Here is a 16828-nt window from a genome sequence, read left to right as displayed (position 1 = left end):
TGATATCCACTAACGAAAGAGAGGCATTCCTTCATTTCTTGAAAATACTCATCACTTCCTTCTTAGTTCTATACATTTTTCTGTTAGGTCTTGTACAAGGCTCTCAAAATCTTTATCAGAGTTACTTCCCACCCTCCATCCTTGCGCCTGAGTTTTCCACATCTACCAGCTTATGCCTTGGTTTTATAGGATAATGACTACTTCAGGTAATTCCAACTGTGGACCATCTACCTGATAACCTCACCAATTTCCTATAGCTTCAACTGATAATATTCAGATCTATAACTCTCACCATCCCTCCTCTGGGTCGATATTTCTATTTCCAATCGCCCACTGGATGTTACAACTTGAGTGTCCCCCATGTAACTCAAATTCAACATATAATCAGAACCCAGATTCATAGTCCATCTCATACCTGGTCTTATTTTTCTCATTTAAGAATGTCAACACCAATGCAGTTGCTAAACTAGATATCAAGTTAATCTCATCCTTGAACGTTCTTCTGTCTTAAGTCCCATATCTGATCTACCATCGAACTCTGACGATTCTATTTCTGAAATATCTTGCCTACCTATCCCTTCTTCTGCATTCCAGCTGCCATTGCTCTCAGTCAGGTCTTCAAGCATCTTAACTGGTCCCATGCCATGCCCCAATTTCTCCCCTCTTCCTAACAATCAGTCTCCTTTCCTTAACAACCTTGGGTGACTTCCCATTACCCAGATCTCTTAGCAGCCACAGATAACTGGACAAAACTTCACCACAGCCTATTTTTCTAGCCTCCCCTCCAGACTCCCCACCATGCATACTGCACTCTTCCCACTGTAGATATTATTCTACCTACTATCCACCTCTGTGCCCCTGTTCATGCCAAGAATATTTCTGACCCTTCTTCGCCTGGAAAACTACTCATCCTTCAAGGCCTAGAGAGCAAATTGTCTTATTTTCTCTCCCTCTTCCTCCTCCTCTCACCTTCTCCCCCTTCCTCTTTGAATGGTCCCTCCCTCCCTCTGCAAATCTGTTCCTCTTCTCTTTGTGCACTGTTTGTGGTTTCTAGAAGCCTCTGTTCCCTAATGACTTTGTCTCCAGCCCTCACTCCACATGACACTGTTACCCCAGAGTCCTCAAGCTGTGGAGAAAAAAATCTAATGGGTCACTGGCCAGTCAATGTATTGATGTTTCTTAGGTCAGGGGTCCACTCATGATCCAACTAACGTCCTGGGGACAGGGCAGACTGCATTTACCACGTTAGTAAAGGCAATTCCCACGGAAGGGGACTAAGGCAGTCAAGATCCAGAACACACGTCTGTTACTATATCTCCTCTTATGGAATAATTTCACCTCAAGGACAAGCATCTGGATTTTACTCTTCATTCATCTTTCTCTTCCTAGTAAGGGGCAGAATGCCTGGCTTGCCACTCCCTCTGTATCTCCTTGGATGCCCTTAGTTGAGATGACAGAACATTCAACACAAACTGGCTTATATCTCAAAGGTGAATCACTGGCTAATGCAATTAGAAGTCCAGAAGGAAGACAGGCTTCAAGGTCAGTTGATCCAGGGCCCAGCCCTCTAATGGTTGTAGGGGCCCAGATTTTTTTCTGCTTCTCCACTCCTCTATCCACAGCACTTGGCTAGTCATAGGATAGCTTCTAGTACCAATCAGGGATAAATGTTTCATGTTCACATCCATCAGGAAACTACTTAATCCCAGAATTCTAAGCAGGAGTCACCCTGATTAGACTGCTTAGGTCATGTGCCTATGAGAAGAGGAAATGGTTTGAAGCTGCAACATCCAATGCAGTAGCCACAAACCAAATGTAGCTATTTAAAATTAAATATAATTAAAAATTCAGTTTTTCAGTCACACATTTCAAGTGCTCAACAGCCACATGTGACTAAGTGGCTACATAGAAAGTTCTACTGGCATAAGGTAACCAAGTAACTGGTATAAGGCAACCAAAACTTGGCAGCTGGGGTCAACTTAGTTCAATGTCCCAGGAATCTGGGGAAGGGGCAGATGTCCAGATGAAAATCTAGGTGCATATAGGAAAGGGAAAGAGGGAAATAGGCTCTAGATGGGCAATGAACAATACTCAACATATTCTTTTAGAAAGAAATTAAATTGATCTGGCATGATCTCCTCTTCAAAAAATATAACCCATTTGTAGAAACTGTCTGTTGTTATTTGAGGTACAAGGTGTTTTTCTTTTACAAACTCACTAACTTCCTGTGGGACACTGGACATGCCAAGTAACTTCTCTGAGTCTCAGTTTCCTTGTCTGTAAAAAAAAAAAGGGGTGAACTAGATCAGTTGTTTCTAACCTTTTAATCAGAGCAGAATTTTTTAAAATACATTTTTTTAAATTAATTTTTGCCTAAGATCTCACACTTTGAAGTATTTTTAGTAACTTAACTGCATCAAAAATTAATTTGTTACCCTGTTTTTTAATCAAAAACATACAACTGTTAATTAGAACCTCTGATCAGCAAGAAAAGTCAATGTTACCATGGTAGGCTAGTATCATTTGTATCAAAAGTAAAATAAGTTGACCTTGCAGTCTTAAAGCAAATGAACTATTTTCATTTAGTGTCATGAAATATTTATAAATAATGTGAAGTACTCCACTGGAAGCCCCGAGGGGTGGACTAACACACGTCAAGGAGAGTACTTGATCTTGTAGGACTCATGTAGGTCCAGAATTTTATCATTTCTATAGTAATGCAACTGTAAACAGATATGACCCTTGTCACTAGCATGGACTAGCCTGACCTGGAAAGTACCAGAGAGAGGGATGAGTAGACAGACTTGGAAGAAAGATTCCAAGGGTGACTGGAAATAAGGAGAAAATGATACCATCACACAAAGATGCTGATCTACATTTTTATTACCAGTAAGCCCCCCAAAAGTAGATTATTAAGTAATTCAGGGAGCCAAGTATAAAGCTAAAAGTGGACAGCAAGCAAGAGAATCAGGAGTGCAATACTGCAAAAGATGCTAAAAGAACCGGGGGCAGGGGGGGTGGCTCCAGAGACCTTCAAGTCTTCATTCACCTCTACTGAGGAGAAGGGCAGGCACACAGAGTGACAGACATACTAGAGGCCTGGGAACTTCTGTTTCCAGGTAACAGCATGAACTACATTTAATATAGATTATTTGCTTTTATTTAAATTTCTATCCCAATAATTTGGTGTTAAAGTACTAGCAAGAAGGCTGACAGGCATGTCTATTCCTAGGTGCTGTAAGGAATGGATTGGGGCAGAGTATATTCTATAAAATAAATTACTTGTAATGTTAGAAAAATGTTCTGGAACCCAAGCTCCCTAGGTCTGTTGATACATCAAAGAGAAAATAGGACTGACTCAATGATAAAAAATGAGAAGAGGAGAAGGTGAAAATGACAAGCCAGAGAAAGAACTGGACAAGCTCCGATCATATTTCAGTAAAGAACAAATATTATTATTTCAAGATTGTTATAATTCATCATGGTTTTCTATCTCTGCTAACCCTTCTAATAACTATGTATTTAACAATTTAAAAATTCCTTTAAAAACACCCACATTTCTCAAACAGCTAAGTATATGACCCAGCAATTCTACTCCTGGGTATAATTTCAACTGAATTGAAGACAGGAACTCAGATACTTGCTCACCAATGTTCATTTCAGCATTACTCACTATTCAATAGCCAAAGGGTGGAAACAAACCAGTGTCCAGCAACATGAATGGATAAACAAAGTGTGGTATATTCAATATAATGAAATACTACTCAGTTATGAAAAGGAATGACATTCTGACACATGCTACAACATAGATGAACCTTGAAAACATTATGCTAAATGAAATAAGCCAGACACAAAAGGAGGAATATTGTATGACTCCACTTATATGACATATCAAGAAGAGGCAATTTATAGAGAGGAAGTAGATTAGTGGTTAGCAGAGGCTGGGGTGGGTGAAATGGGGAGTTGTTTAATGGTTATAGAGTTTCTGTTTAGTATGATAATAAAAAGTGTGGGAATAGTACTAGATAATAGTAATGGCTGTGCAACATCATGAATGTAATTAATGGGACTGAATTGTAAACTTAAAAATGGTTAAAAAGACAAATTTGGTGTTATATATATTTTATCACACACACAAAAGATTTTTAAAACCACAAGAGTTTCTGTTTCTTATAGAGGGTGTAGGGCAGCGAATAGTGTGATAATATTTATTGCTTTCAAGGAGGGAAACTCAGATGGCAGAAGAGAACAGGTAGGCCCCCGTCCTCTGACAGTCCCTTAAAGAAACTCTTAGAATAGAGGGGTTCTTCAAGGGCCTAAATAGATGCCAATGACGCTTTAAACTACATTTCCAATCCAACCTCTGACATGAACTTCAACCTACATTTCCAACTATACATGACCACCTCAGACTTAACATGTTTAAAAGAAAGTCCTTAGGAATACAAGATAAAGGTAGAGATTACTTACAATAAATAAAAATAGTAGAAATACGTTTGTACTAAAAATTAAACAGACAAGTCACTTGCTAGTGTAATAAAAAATGAGGGGAAAACTGAAAGGTTTGATTATAGATGCAGAGGAAATTAATTGAAAAAACTTTGTACAACTCTATTCTAAAATATTAGAATAGGTGGCTAAAATGTATGATTTTCCTGGAAAATATAATTTTAATTTTGCATTATCAAAATTAATGCAAGAAGAGGGAAAAAACCCTACAGAAACGAATAATCATTACACATGGAGAAAGTTGCCAGCTAAAGAAAGCCCTAACCCATGTTCCAACCATGAGTTCTTTAAATGCTTCAAGTATTGAGAATGCTTGATCATTCTCAATGCTATTCTGACTGCTCCAAAGCAGTGAGAAAAAGAAAGGCTCCCCGGTTCTTCCCAAAAAGTTAATAGAGCCTGATACCAAAACACAAAAAAGACAGCACAATAAGAAGAAACTGCAGACAAATCTCACATTTTGTATTTTAAATCCAAAAATCATAAATAAATATTAGCAAACAGAACTGAGTTACATGTTAAAACATGCTATACACCATGACCAAATGAGAGTCATGACTGTATGAGGGATGCAAGAATTATTCAATGTTATGTGTCATCAAGTAAACAAGCCAAAGGGGGAAAAAACCGAAATCTTGAAAGAAGCTCAGAAGGCACTTGAAAGAAAAATTCAATATCCATTCCCAATAGAAACTTTTAGTTAAAAAAGAAAAAGGACACTTGGTTAACTAGGTCTGAAGCCAACAACCAGCACTGCGCTTGAGGGTTTAATACTGGAAGCATTCCTATTAAAGTCCAGAAGAAGGCAATCACCACTATTATGTAATACAGTTCCTAAAGCAATGGCCAATGAAATGAGGTAATAAATGAGGAGCACAAATTAGAAAGTTAGGGGCAAAATTATTATTTGCAGATAAAATTGTTTTATACCTAGAAAATCAAAGCCACTAGAAAATTACTGGAAATAATAAGAGCATTCATTAAGGTATCCAGTTTAAAGATACACAAAACAACCCCAATAGCTTTCTTATATATCAACAATTACATGTAGGAAATTGCTGGAAAAAAATTCCTTTCAAATTAATACTAAAGAACACAAAATACTCATTGTTTTTTTTCTAATACTCAAGTTTTTCCTAATGTGCAATAATGCTATATATAAACTATTAAATATATTAAGAAGATGTAAGATTCAAAATTCACATTGTGAACAGGTTTGATGAACTAAGACATACATAGACCATACTATAGTCAAAACAGCAAAATGGGGCACAAACAGTCCCCAAAAAAGACGCCACAATTGAGCAAAAATTGAGGCAACAGATTTTTACCTGAATTATTTTAATTAGCACTACATGGGCAAAAAAGCAATCTAGTAACCACAAGAAACTAAGGAACTGAAGAAGTGTTGCATTTCCTAACAGTAAATAATTAAAACATTCATTAAAGTCTTGTTCAGCATCAACTATCAATTTCAGTAGCTTAAACCAGTGATTCTCCAAGTGTGGTTTGAGATCCTGCCAAAGGCCCACAGGGTCAAGACTCTTTTCATAATAATACTAAGACATTATTTGTCCCTTTCACTCTCATTTTCTCATGTCTGTAAAGTAGAGGTTAGCAAACTAAACTGGCCCACAGGCCAAATCCAGCCATGTCCACTCATTTACATATTCTCTACAGCCACCTTCAGGCTACAAAAACAGAGTTGAGTAGTTGTGACACAGAAGTCTCTGTCTCTGGTGTATCCCACAAAGCTGGAAATATTTACTATGTGGTCCTTTACAGAATACCTTTGCTAACCCCTGCTCTAATGACCAATAGAATGTGTGCTTATGTATTCTTGTGTTTTCTAGAATTTTCTAAGATTATCAATTTAAAGTACAAACAAGTATATTTTAGAAGTTAATTCCATTTTTCTCCTCAGTATTTTGACTATGGTTTTATCTACTATAAATCATCAACCTCACTAATGCCCAATAAATCATTATTTTAAAATCTGAAGTTTTCCTTAAATGTACACAGAAACACAACCAGAAGTAAGTACACTTATTTTGCAATATTTTAAAGCTTTCTTTGTTTTAATTTTAAATACAGAAATATTGATAGATATAACCTACATACACAAAAGCATTTTGGAGTCTTCAATAATTCTTAAGAACACAGACGTGTCCTGAGACCAAATAACTTGAGAATCACAGGTTTAAATAAAGTTGTTTGCAGCAGAATACACATTCTTTTCAAGAACACAAGGAATACTCTCCAGGATAAATCACATGCTATGCCACAAAACAAGTCTCAACAAATTTAAGAGCATAGAAATTACATCAAGCATTTTTCCCAACCACAACAGTATGAAACTAGAAGTCAATTACAGAAAGAAAAATGGGAAAAGCACAAACATGTAAAGACTAAACAACATGGGTCAATGGGGAAATCAGAAAATACCTCGAGACAAATGAAAACGGAAACACAAACTCTATGGGATGCAGCAAAAGCAGTTCTAAGAGGGAAGTTTATAGTGATACAGGCCTTCCTCAAGAAACAAGAATAATCTGAAATAAACAACCTAACCTACCATCTAAAAAGAAGAACAAACAAAACCCAAAGTCAGCAGTGGGAAAGAAATAATAAAGATGAGAGGAAATAAAATAGAGACCAAAAAAACAACAGAAAAGATCAATGAAACCAAGAGCTAGTTTTCTGAAAACACAAACAAAATTGATAACCCTCTAGCCAGACCCACCAAGAAGAAATGAGAGAGAACCCAAATAAACAAAATCAGAAATTAAAGAGGAGCAATAACAACCAATATCACAGAGATACAAAAAATCATAAGGAAATACTACAAACAGTTATACACCAACAAATTGGATAACCTAGAAGAAATGGACAAATTTCTAAAAACATACAACCTGCCAAGACTAAATCAAGAACAAACAGACAATTTGAACAGACTGATCACTAGTAGTGAAGCTGAATCTGTAATTTAAAAAATTTACAGCCAACAAAAGCCCAGGACTGGATGGCTTCATAGGGGAATTCTACCAAACATATGAAGAAGTGCTAATACCTACCCTCCTCAAACTATTCCAAAAATTGAAGAGGACAGAGCACTCCCAAATTCACTCAGTGAGGCCACCATTACCCTGATACCAAAACCAAAGACACTACAAAAAAAAAAAAATTGCAAGCCAATATCTTTGATGAATATAGATGCAAAAATTCTCAACAAAATATTAGCAAACCAAATCCAACAATATATACAAAGGATCATACAGCATAATCAAGTAAGATGTATTCCAAGGACACAAGGATGGTTCAATATTTGCAAATCAATCAATGTGGTACAGCACATTAACAAAAACGATAAAAATCACATGATCATCTTAATAGACACAGAAAAAGTAGTTGATGAAATTCCATATCCATTCATGATAAAAACTCTCATCAAAGGTGGTAGAGAGGGAACATATATCGACATAATAAAGGCCCTTTATGACAAATTCACAGCTAACATCATACCCAATGGTGAAAAGCTGACAGGCTTTCCTCTAAAATCAGGAACAAGACAAGTATGCCCACTCTCGCCACTTCTATTTAACACAGTATTGGAAGTCCTGGCCACAGCAATCAGACAAGAAAGAGAAACAAAAGGTATCCAAATTGGAAGGGAAGAAGTAAAATTGTCACTATTTGCAGATGATACTGATACTATATACAGAAAACTCTAATGTCTCAAAAAAAAAAAACTAAAAAAAAAAAAACTATTACAACTAATAAATGAATTCAGTAATGTTAGAGGATACAAGATTAATATACAGAAATCTATTGCTTTTCTATATTCGAATAATAAACTATCAGAAAGTGAAAGAAAAAAAATGCCAATCCCATTCAAAATCTCATCAAAAAGAATAAAATATCTAGGAATAAACTTAAACAAAGAGATTAAAGACCTATACTGTGAAAACTATAAAACACTGATGAAGGAAAGTAGAAGATGATACAAAGAAATGAAAAGATATTCCATGCTCTTGGATTGGAAGAATTAGTATTGTTAAAATGGCCATACTACCCAAAGTAATCTACAGATTTAATGCAATTCCTATTAAAATACCCATGACATTTTTCACAGAACTAAAACAGATAATCCTAAATTGTATATCGAACCACAGACTTGAAGACTCTGAATTGCCAAAGCAATCTTGAGAAAAAAGAATAAAGCTGAAGGAACCACCCTCGCTGACTTCAGACTATACTACAAATCTACAGTAATCAAAACAGCACGGTACTCGCACAAAAACAGACATATAGATCAATGGAACAGAACAGAGAGCTCAGAAGTAAACCCATGTACCTATGATCAATTAATCTATGATAAAGGAGGCAAGAATGTACAATGGATAAAAGACAGTCTCTTTAGTAAGTAGTGCTGGGAACACTAGACAGCCACATGTAAAAGAATGACATGACAACACTTCCTCAAACCATATACAAAAATAAACTCAAAATGGATTAAAGACCTAAAGGTAAGATCCAAAACCATAAAACTCCTAGAAGAGAACATAGGCAGAACACATACTGGATATGCTGTAAGAATTAAATAATTAAATATCATGAGGAATAATTATAAAGTACTTAGGGCCTAGCACGCAGTAAATGTTCAATGAGTATCAGTGATTATTATGTGTAAATACATATATGGGTATGCATGTATACAAAAATATATCTAGGTATATCCTAGATATGGCAAAAGAAGTATTTAGAGGGAATTTTATAGCTTTAAAAATATTTCAAAGGAAACAAGAGAAGCTGAAAAGACATATTCAACTCAAGAAGCTGGGGAAAGGGCAAAAAAATAACCCCCCCAAGTAAGGAATAAATAACTAAGATAAGGGTAAATATCAATGATATACAGAACAACATCATCAACAATAAACAGAAAAATAACACAACCAAAAATCATGTTCCTTGAAAAGATTAATAAGATAGATCTTTGGCAAGCAAGAGTTAAGAAAAAAGAGAGAAGAGTCAAACAATTAAAATACAGAATGAAAAGGGAGGCGATAGTACCGACACAAGGAGTTTTTTTAATAATTAAAGAATATTAACGAGTATTAGGAATATCTATGTGATCGTAAATTCAAATGGATAAATTCCCCTTAAGTTATGCCAAAATTGGCATCAAAAAGAGAGGCTGAACAGACCAATCAGTATAAAAGAGACTGAAAGAGCAAAGATCTCGCCTTCTGAAAAACAGCAGGTGCAGAAAATTCTACAATGAGTTCTACCAAATTTTAAGGAACACTTAATTCCTGTTTTTTTTAAATTAATTTTTATTGGAGTATGCTTTACAATGTAATTCCTGTCTTATACAAGCTATTCTGGGAAAATAGTAAACAGTCAGTACAGACGAACTTATTTGCAAAGCAGAAATAGAGACACAGATGTAGAGAACAAACTTATGGATATCAAGGGGAAAGGGGGGTGGTGGGATGAATTGGGAGATTGGGATTGACATATATATACTACTATGTATAAAATAGATAACTAATGAGAACCTACTGTACAGCACAGGGAACTCTACTCAATGCTCTGTGGTGACCTAAATGGGAAGGAAATCTAAAAAAGAGGGGATAAACGTATACGTATAACTGATTCACCTTGCTGTACAGCAGAAACTAACACAAAACTGTAAAGCAACTATACTCCAATAAAAATTTTAAAAAAATAAAAACTGACCAGGACATTTTATGAAGCTAATATAATCTTGACTGTAAAAACCAGATAATGATAAGAAAATGATAGGTCCATTAAACATGATACAAAAAAATCCTACACTGTATATTACCTAAGTAAATCCAATATTGTACTTAAAAAATAATAATATATTGGGATTAAGTAGGATTTATCCTAGGAATTCGAGGATGGTTCAATAACAAAAATAGATTTAAAGGAGAGAAACCAAATGATACTCTCAATCAATAAAGAATCAGCTTTATGAAGTTCAGCAAAAGGCAAAACTGTGGAGTTAATAAAAGACTGTACGAGAAAACATCTATGTGACCTAGGAATATGCAAAAAACTAAAAAAAACCCCATAAAGTATAAGATTAATTTTATCACAGAAAAATTAAGAATTTTTTGTTCAATGAAAAACACCATAAAGTTAATAGACAAATGACTAAAGGACAGAACGGTAGAAGATATTTGTGATGCCTAAAATGGAAAAGGGATTATTATAGAGAATAGATAAGAATTGCCTGCAAATCAGCAATAGAACAGTAACCATGATGGAACAATGGGCAAACAATATGAAAAGGCAATTTACAGAACTTAATCTCTAGAGTATAAAAAACTAGAAAGCTGAATAATTCTAACTATTGGCAGGAATGAGAAGGTAAAAGAAGCTTCATGGGTGTGGAGAAAAGGGAACCCTCCTACACTGTTGGAGGGAATGTAAATTGGTGCAGCTGCTATGGAAAACAGTATGGAGGGTCCTTAAAAAACTGAAAGAGTTGCCATATGATCCAGCAATCCCATTCCTGAGCATACATCCAGACAAAACTATAATTCAAAAAGATACATACACCTCTATTTTCATAGCAGAACTATTTACAATAGCCAAGACATGGAAGCAACCTAAATGTCCATCGACAGATGAATGGATGAAAAAGATGTGGTATACACACACACATACACACACAATGGAATACTACTCAGACATAAAAAAGAGTGAAATAATGCCATTTGCAGCAACATGATGGACCTAGGGATTATCATACTAAGTGAAGTAAATCAGAAAGAGAAAGAAAAATACCATATGATATCATTTATATGTGGAATCTAAAATATGACATAAATGAACTTCCACGAAACAGACTCACAGACATAAAGAACAGACTTGTGGTTGCCAAGGGGGAAGTGGGGTGGGGGAGGGAAGGATTGGGAGTTTGGGATTAGCAGAAGCAAACTATTTTATACAGAATGGATAAACAACAAGGTCCTGTTGTATTAGCCCAGGGAACTATATTCAATATCCTGCAATAAACCATAATGGACTTCACAGGGAGGAACGGCTGGTCTAGCACAGGATTTAGGTCTTAGACATTGGAGGTCCTGACCATCTGTCTCGACCTGAATCACATGTGATATGAATGCATTAGCCACTCAGTCTAAAAAACAGGGAAGGGATGTCCCGGAGGCTTAAGTTGCAGTTGGGCGGGGACACGGATATGGAAGAGCGGGCGTTCCCCAACCCCTTCCCGGACTATGAGGCCGCCGCCGCACGGCCGAGGAGCCGCCATGTGCTCGCCCCCAGCTCACTCGCAACGAGCTCGGCCTCCTCTTCCACAGCGATGGGAAGATTATTAATAATTTCACAAGGCGGATCCAGACCAAAATTAAAGATCTTCTACAGCAAATGGAAGAATGGCTGAAGACAGCAGATCCACATGATTGCTCTGCTTATACTGGTTGGACAGGCATATCCCTTTTGTACCTGCAGCTGTACCGGGTCACATGTGACCAGACCAATTTGCTCAGATCCCTGGATTACGTAAAGAGAACACTTCGGAATCTGAATGGCCGGAGGGTCACTTTCCTCTGTGGAGATGCTGGGCCCTTGGCCGTCGGAGCTGTGGTATATCATAAACTCAAAAGTGATTGCGAGTCCCAGGAATGCATCACAAAACTTTTGCAACTCCAGAGAGCCATCGTCTGCCGAGATTCAGACCTTCCCGACGAGCTGCTTCAGGGCCAGGCAGGCTATCTGTATGCCTTACTCTACGTGAGCACGGAGATGGGGCTGGGCGCCGTGTGTGGGTCAGCTGTCAAAGAGGTAGTCGATGCTATTATTGAATCGGGCAAGGCTTTGTCAAGGGAAGAAAAGTAGGCCGAGCGCTGTCCCCTGTTGTATCAGTGGCACAGGAAGCAGTATGTTGGAGCAGCCCATGGCATGGCCGGAATCTACTACACGTTAATGCAGCCAGCAGCAAAAGTGGACCAAGAAACCTTGACAGAAATGGTGAAACCTAGTATTGACTATACGCGCCACAAAAGATTCCGACCTGGGAATTATCCGTCATCCCTAAGCAATGAGACAGACCGACCGGTGCACTGGTGTCACGGGGTCCCCGGTGTCATCCACATGCTCATGCAGGCGTACGAGGTTTTTAAGGAGGAGAAGTACTTGAAGGACGCCATGGAGCGCAGCGATGTGATTTGGCAGCAAGGTTTGCTGCGGAAGGGCTATGGGATCTGCCATGGGACCGCTGGGAACGGCTACTCTTTCCTTTCCCTTTATCACCTCACGCGGGATAAAAAGTACCTCTACCGCGCTTGCAAGTTTGCAGAATGGTGCCTAGAATATGGAACACATGGTTGCCGCATTCCTGACAGACCCTATTCTCTCTTTGAAGGCCCCTAGCATTGTGGATCACATTGGTTGATTTTCAAATATTAAGCCAAACTTGCATCTCTGGAATAGGCCTTACTTGGCCATGGTGTACAATTCTTTTTATGTATTGCAGAATTATATTTGCTAGTGTGTTGTTGATGATTTTTGCGTCTGTGTTCATGGGGGATGTTGGCCTGTAGTTTTCCTTTCTTATACTGTGTTTGTCTGGTTTTGCTATCTGGGTAATACTGGCCTAATAAACTGTATTGAGAAGTAAAAAAAAAAAAAAAAAAAAAAGAGGGAAGGGCTTCCCTGGTGGCGCAGTGGTTTAGAATCCGCCTGCCAATGCAGGGGACACGGGTTCGAACCCTGGTCCAGGAAGATCCCACATGCCACGGAGCAACTAAGCCCGTGAGCCACAACTACTGAGCCTGCCCTCTAGAGCCTACGAGCCACGACTACTGAGCCCACATGCCACAACTACTGAAGCCTGCGCACCTAGAGCCTGTGCTCCGCAACGAGAAGCCCGCGCACCGCAACAAAGAGCAGCCCCCACTCGCCACAACTAGAGAAAGCCCGCGTGCAGCAACAAAGACCCAACGCAGCTAAAAATAAATAAATTTATAAAAATAAATAAATAAATAAAAGACAGGGAAGCAAAAATTCCCACTGTATCCTTCTAACATAGGTCTGGACAAGGCTTTACTCTTTTTTTTAAACAAATACTTTAAAACACTAGCACAAAACATTGTCCAAAAATTGTGGTTGATGGGAAACTGCCTTATATTTAATTTTTAATATAATTTCTGAAGCAAACATAACTGTCTTCTAATTATATTAATCATCATTATACACAGTGGAGAGCTAGGAAACAAAAAGATAAGAAAGATTTGATCTCAGAATCTGGAAACACTAGCAGAAAGGAAATGAAAAAAATTAGCTCTGAGAAGGAAGGGCTTCTAGACAGTCAGGAGTAAGGGCTCTTGGCATTTCAGTAACCCCAAAGTGTCACAGGAGAATAATCATATGGATCTGCTTTTCTCAGCCAAAGGGAAATACGGTTACTTTTTATCCAAGGAAAGAGAGCTTAAACCTAGGCAATGAATAGGCCTGTCGCTGGAAGGAGATGACTTTTAAGTGTGAAAAAAGGGCTCTTCCTGACTCCTAAGGTTGACTTGGGCAGGCCCCAGGAGGCGCAGTAATAGATCGGTTCAAACCTCGGAAGGGAACAAGGATTCCATGTGGATTCTCCCTTCAAAAAAGAGTTGAAGGTGGCCAGAGACAAAAGAGAGAACTGAGAGGGTCACCGACTCTACATTCAGACCCGTGTTCAGTCATCAGGGTGCTGGCAGAAGCTTGTCTCCAGACCAGAAAGCTGAGCAAGATCTCTGACAGACCCTACTAAGGTAGAGAACAGGAAAAGTACATCACAACCTGATTAAGTCCCCATCGCCAAGACTCAGAGGCCAAAACTGTTCTTAAAGTTCCCAAAGATGTATGATAAAGAGCTACTGTACCAATTAGTCATGCTGTTTTTTATCCTTTGGAGTTTGCTAACCAGGCAATCGTTACTCAAATACTTGATACCAAAGAATATTTATTTGGGTTGTCCCCAGTCTTGACACAGATGGCAGTTTTCTATGCTGACAATAATGCCATTGCCTGGGAAGTGGTAAAAGCTCAGCCTCGGGCGGCTGTGGGACTGGACCTACAAAAGGGGCCCAGGTCTTTGGCCTATTCTCTCGAGGGCTGAGGATGATCCAGATCCATGTTGTCTTCCTGGAAGAAACTACTGTGTAGGTCTGAGATGCCCAGAGAATCTTTTCTCTGAGTGCAATGATAGGCACTTGCCGCATACAGCTGGGGTTACCTGCTCAATTACCAGAGAAATTGGTAGTTATGGTAAAGATATGAATGTTTCCCGGGCAAAAAGGGATATACTAAGTATACACATGTAATATGTCATGTTTGCTTTGGGTAAAAAAAACATGATATTCAAACAAAAAGCACTCATTTGCACACAGGTGTGAACTAGGATTAATAATCCATTTGCAATTACAACACAAAGCAAAGAACCTTTCTAGAAGTCTTAGGAAAAGTTTATGATGTTCTTAAGGTTATGGTTTGTTTCAATAACAATTTTCAAACCCTTAAATTGTACAAAAAGAACTAACATCCTAACTGTAACCAGATTTTATATTATCCAGAGAAGAGAAGCTGGTTGAAATATCCTTAAAAACACCATGATTTTTAAAAGAGCAAATTGCAATTTTCCTAAATATCAAGAGGGCAAGAAATGAGAAACAGCCATGTGGTTTCAAAACTCTCTATTTAGAGGCTAGCAGGAAAGAGAAATTGGTACCAGATACTGAGGGAAGGATTAAGGCTGTTCCCTCAGTCAGGGCCAGTAAGGAAGCAATATAAATAACAGTAGGATACGAAGACCGTAAAAACAGTAAGGAAAAAAACTGCATACGGTAGACTTGTAAAGCACTCAATGACACTTACTTGCAACAGAGATGGAGGAAAATTACAATAGAGGACAAATCAAGAGTATGTCTGAAAGGTCATGAAGAACCTAGTGGCAAGACGGGAATAAAGACACAGACCTACTAGAGAATGGACTTGAGGATATGGGGAGGGGGAAGGGTAAGATGTGACAAAGAGAGAGAGTGGCATGGACATATATACACTACCAAACGTAAAATAGATAGCTAGTGGGAAGCAACCGAATAGCACAGGGAGATCAGCTCTGTGCTTTGTGACCACCTAGAGGTGTGGGATAGGGAGGGCAGGAGGGAGGGAGATGCAAGAGGGAAGAGATATGGGAACATATGTATATGTATAACTGATTCACTTTGTTATAAAGCAGAAACTAACACACCACTGTAAAGCAATTATACTCCAATAAAGATGTTAAAAAAAAAAAAAGTATGTCTGGCATCAGAATTTCCCAAACAAAGGATAAAGTGAATTATTAATATCCACCCCGGGCATCAATTCTGCCATCACTTCCATCCATCAATATTTCCATTTCCTTGCCCTTGTATTGGTACCAATCACTAATGAGAAACTGAAGCATCTCATCCCTTCAACTTGGAACCTAGAGGAAAAGAGGCTGCTGAGGTCTTCCAAGTTCAATCACCTGAGCTAGGTTTCCACAAAGTAGTTTTGGGCCAAATACCCAGTAAGTTTTAAAGTACTCCTTCCCCTGGCTTTGTCCTTCAAGTATCTCTCTCCCTTGGTGACCTTGCAGATGAGGATTTGGCTATTTAGGGTCCTGGTTATTAAACTGTTTTTAAAGGAAGAAAGAAGAAACATCAGAAGAAGGAATTTTCAAGGAATAACATCCAAATGAAATTGGCTGGGCCCTGAACAGTGGAACCACTAGTTATCTAAGCAGGCCACAAAAACAAAAGGAACCTGGGTGCCCTCAGGTCAGCACCCCTGGTGGGGCAGTGAGGAAGCAGTAGCCTCTTCATTCAGACAGAATTTCAAAGTCGGGAAGTCCTTCTGAATGAGTAGTACTTGGCACCAGAAAGCGACACATGCTTTTAGAAAGTGCTCGCTGCCCGAGATCACTACCTCATCAGCAGTGAAGACACAGGGTGATCCTTATGCAGTCACTTCCTGAAATCACCTCCAGCTTTCTGGAGGTGATAAGATGTCAGAGAACGGTGCTCACCAGTCCCTATCACAGGGTGTCTGCTGCACACCCTCCTTTAGTAATCTTCTGGCATTTCTTCTAGCCTTTCGTGGGGACTGTGCCAGAAACTTCTTCCTGATAAAAAAACCCTCCTAATCTAGTTGGCCTAACCAGGTCAATATTTTCCATTTCATAACATACATAAAAATCAATCTGGCTAGAAAACATATTCCCTGCACTTAAAACCTCCTAGAAATCTATACATTGAAATATTCCAAT

General features: G+C 38.3%; 1 protein-coding gene and 1 pseudogene across 3 annotated transcripts in view; one reads left to right on the top strand and one right to left on the bottom strand.

Annotated features, from left to right (window-relative positions):
• The window catches only part of DIS3L2 (DIS3 like 3'-5' exoribonuclease 2), a 380422-nt gene that overhangs the window by 235389 nt on the left and 128205 nt on the right, over positions 1-16828 (bottom strand). The gene's annotated exons all lie outside the window — the stretch shown is intronic.
• On the top strand, positions 3058-15834 carry LOC309662969 (lanC-like protein 2 pseudogene; annotated as a pseudogene). Its single transcript has one exon. The product of its transcript is annotated as a lanC-like protein 2 pseudogene (transcript).

Source organism: Balaenoptera physalus (genome assembly GCF_965194825.1).
Source record: "Balaenoptera physalus genome assembly, chromosome: 6".
Lineage (NCBI taxonomy): Eukaryota > Metazoa > Chordata > Mammalia > Artiodactyla > Balaenopteridae > Balaenoptera > Balaenoptera physalus.
The sequence above is the reverse complement of the archived record's forward strand: the minus strand, read 5'-3'. Positions and strand labels throughout refer to the sequence as shown.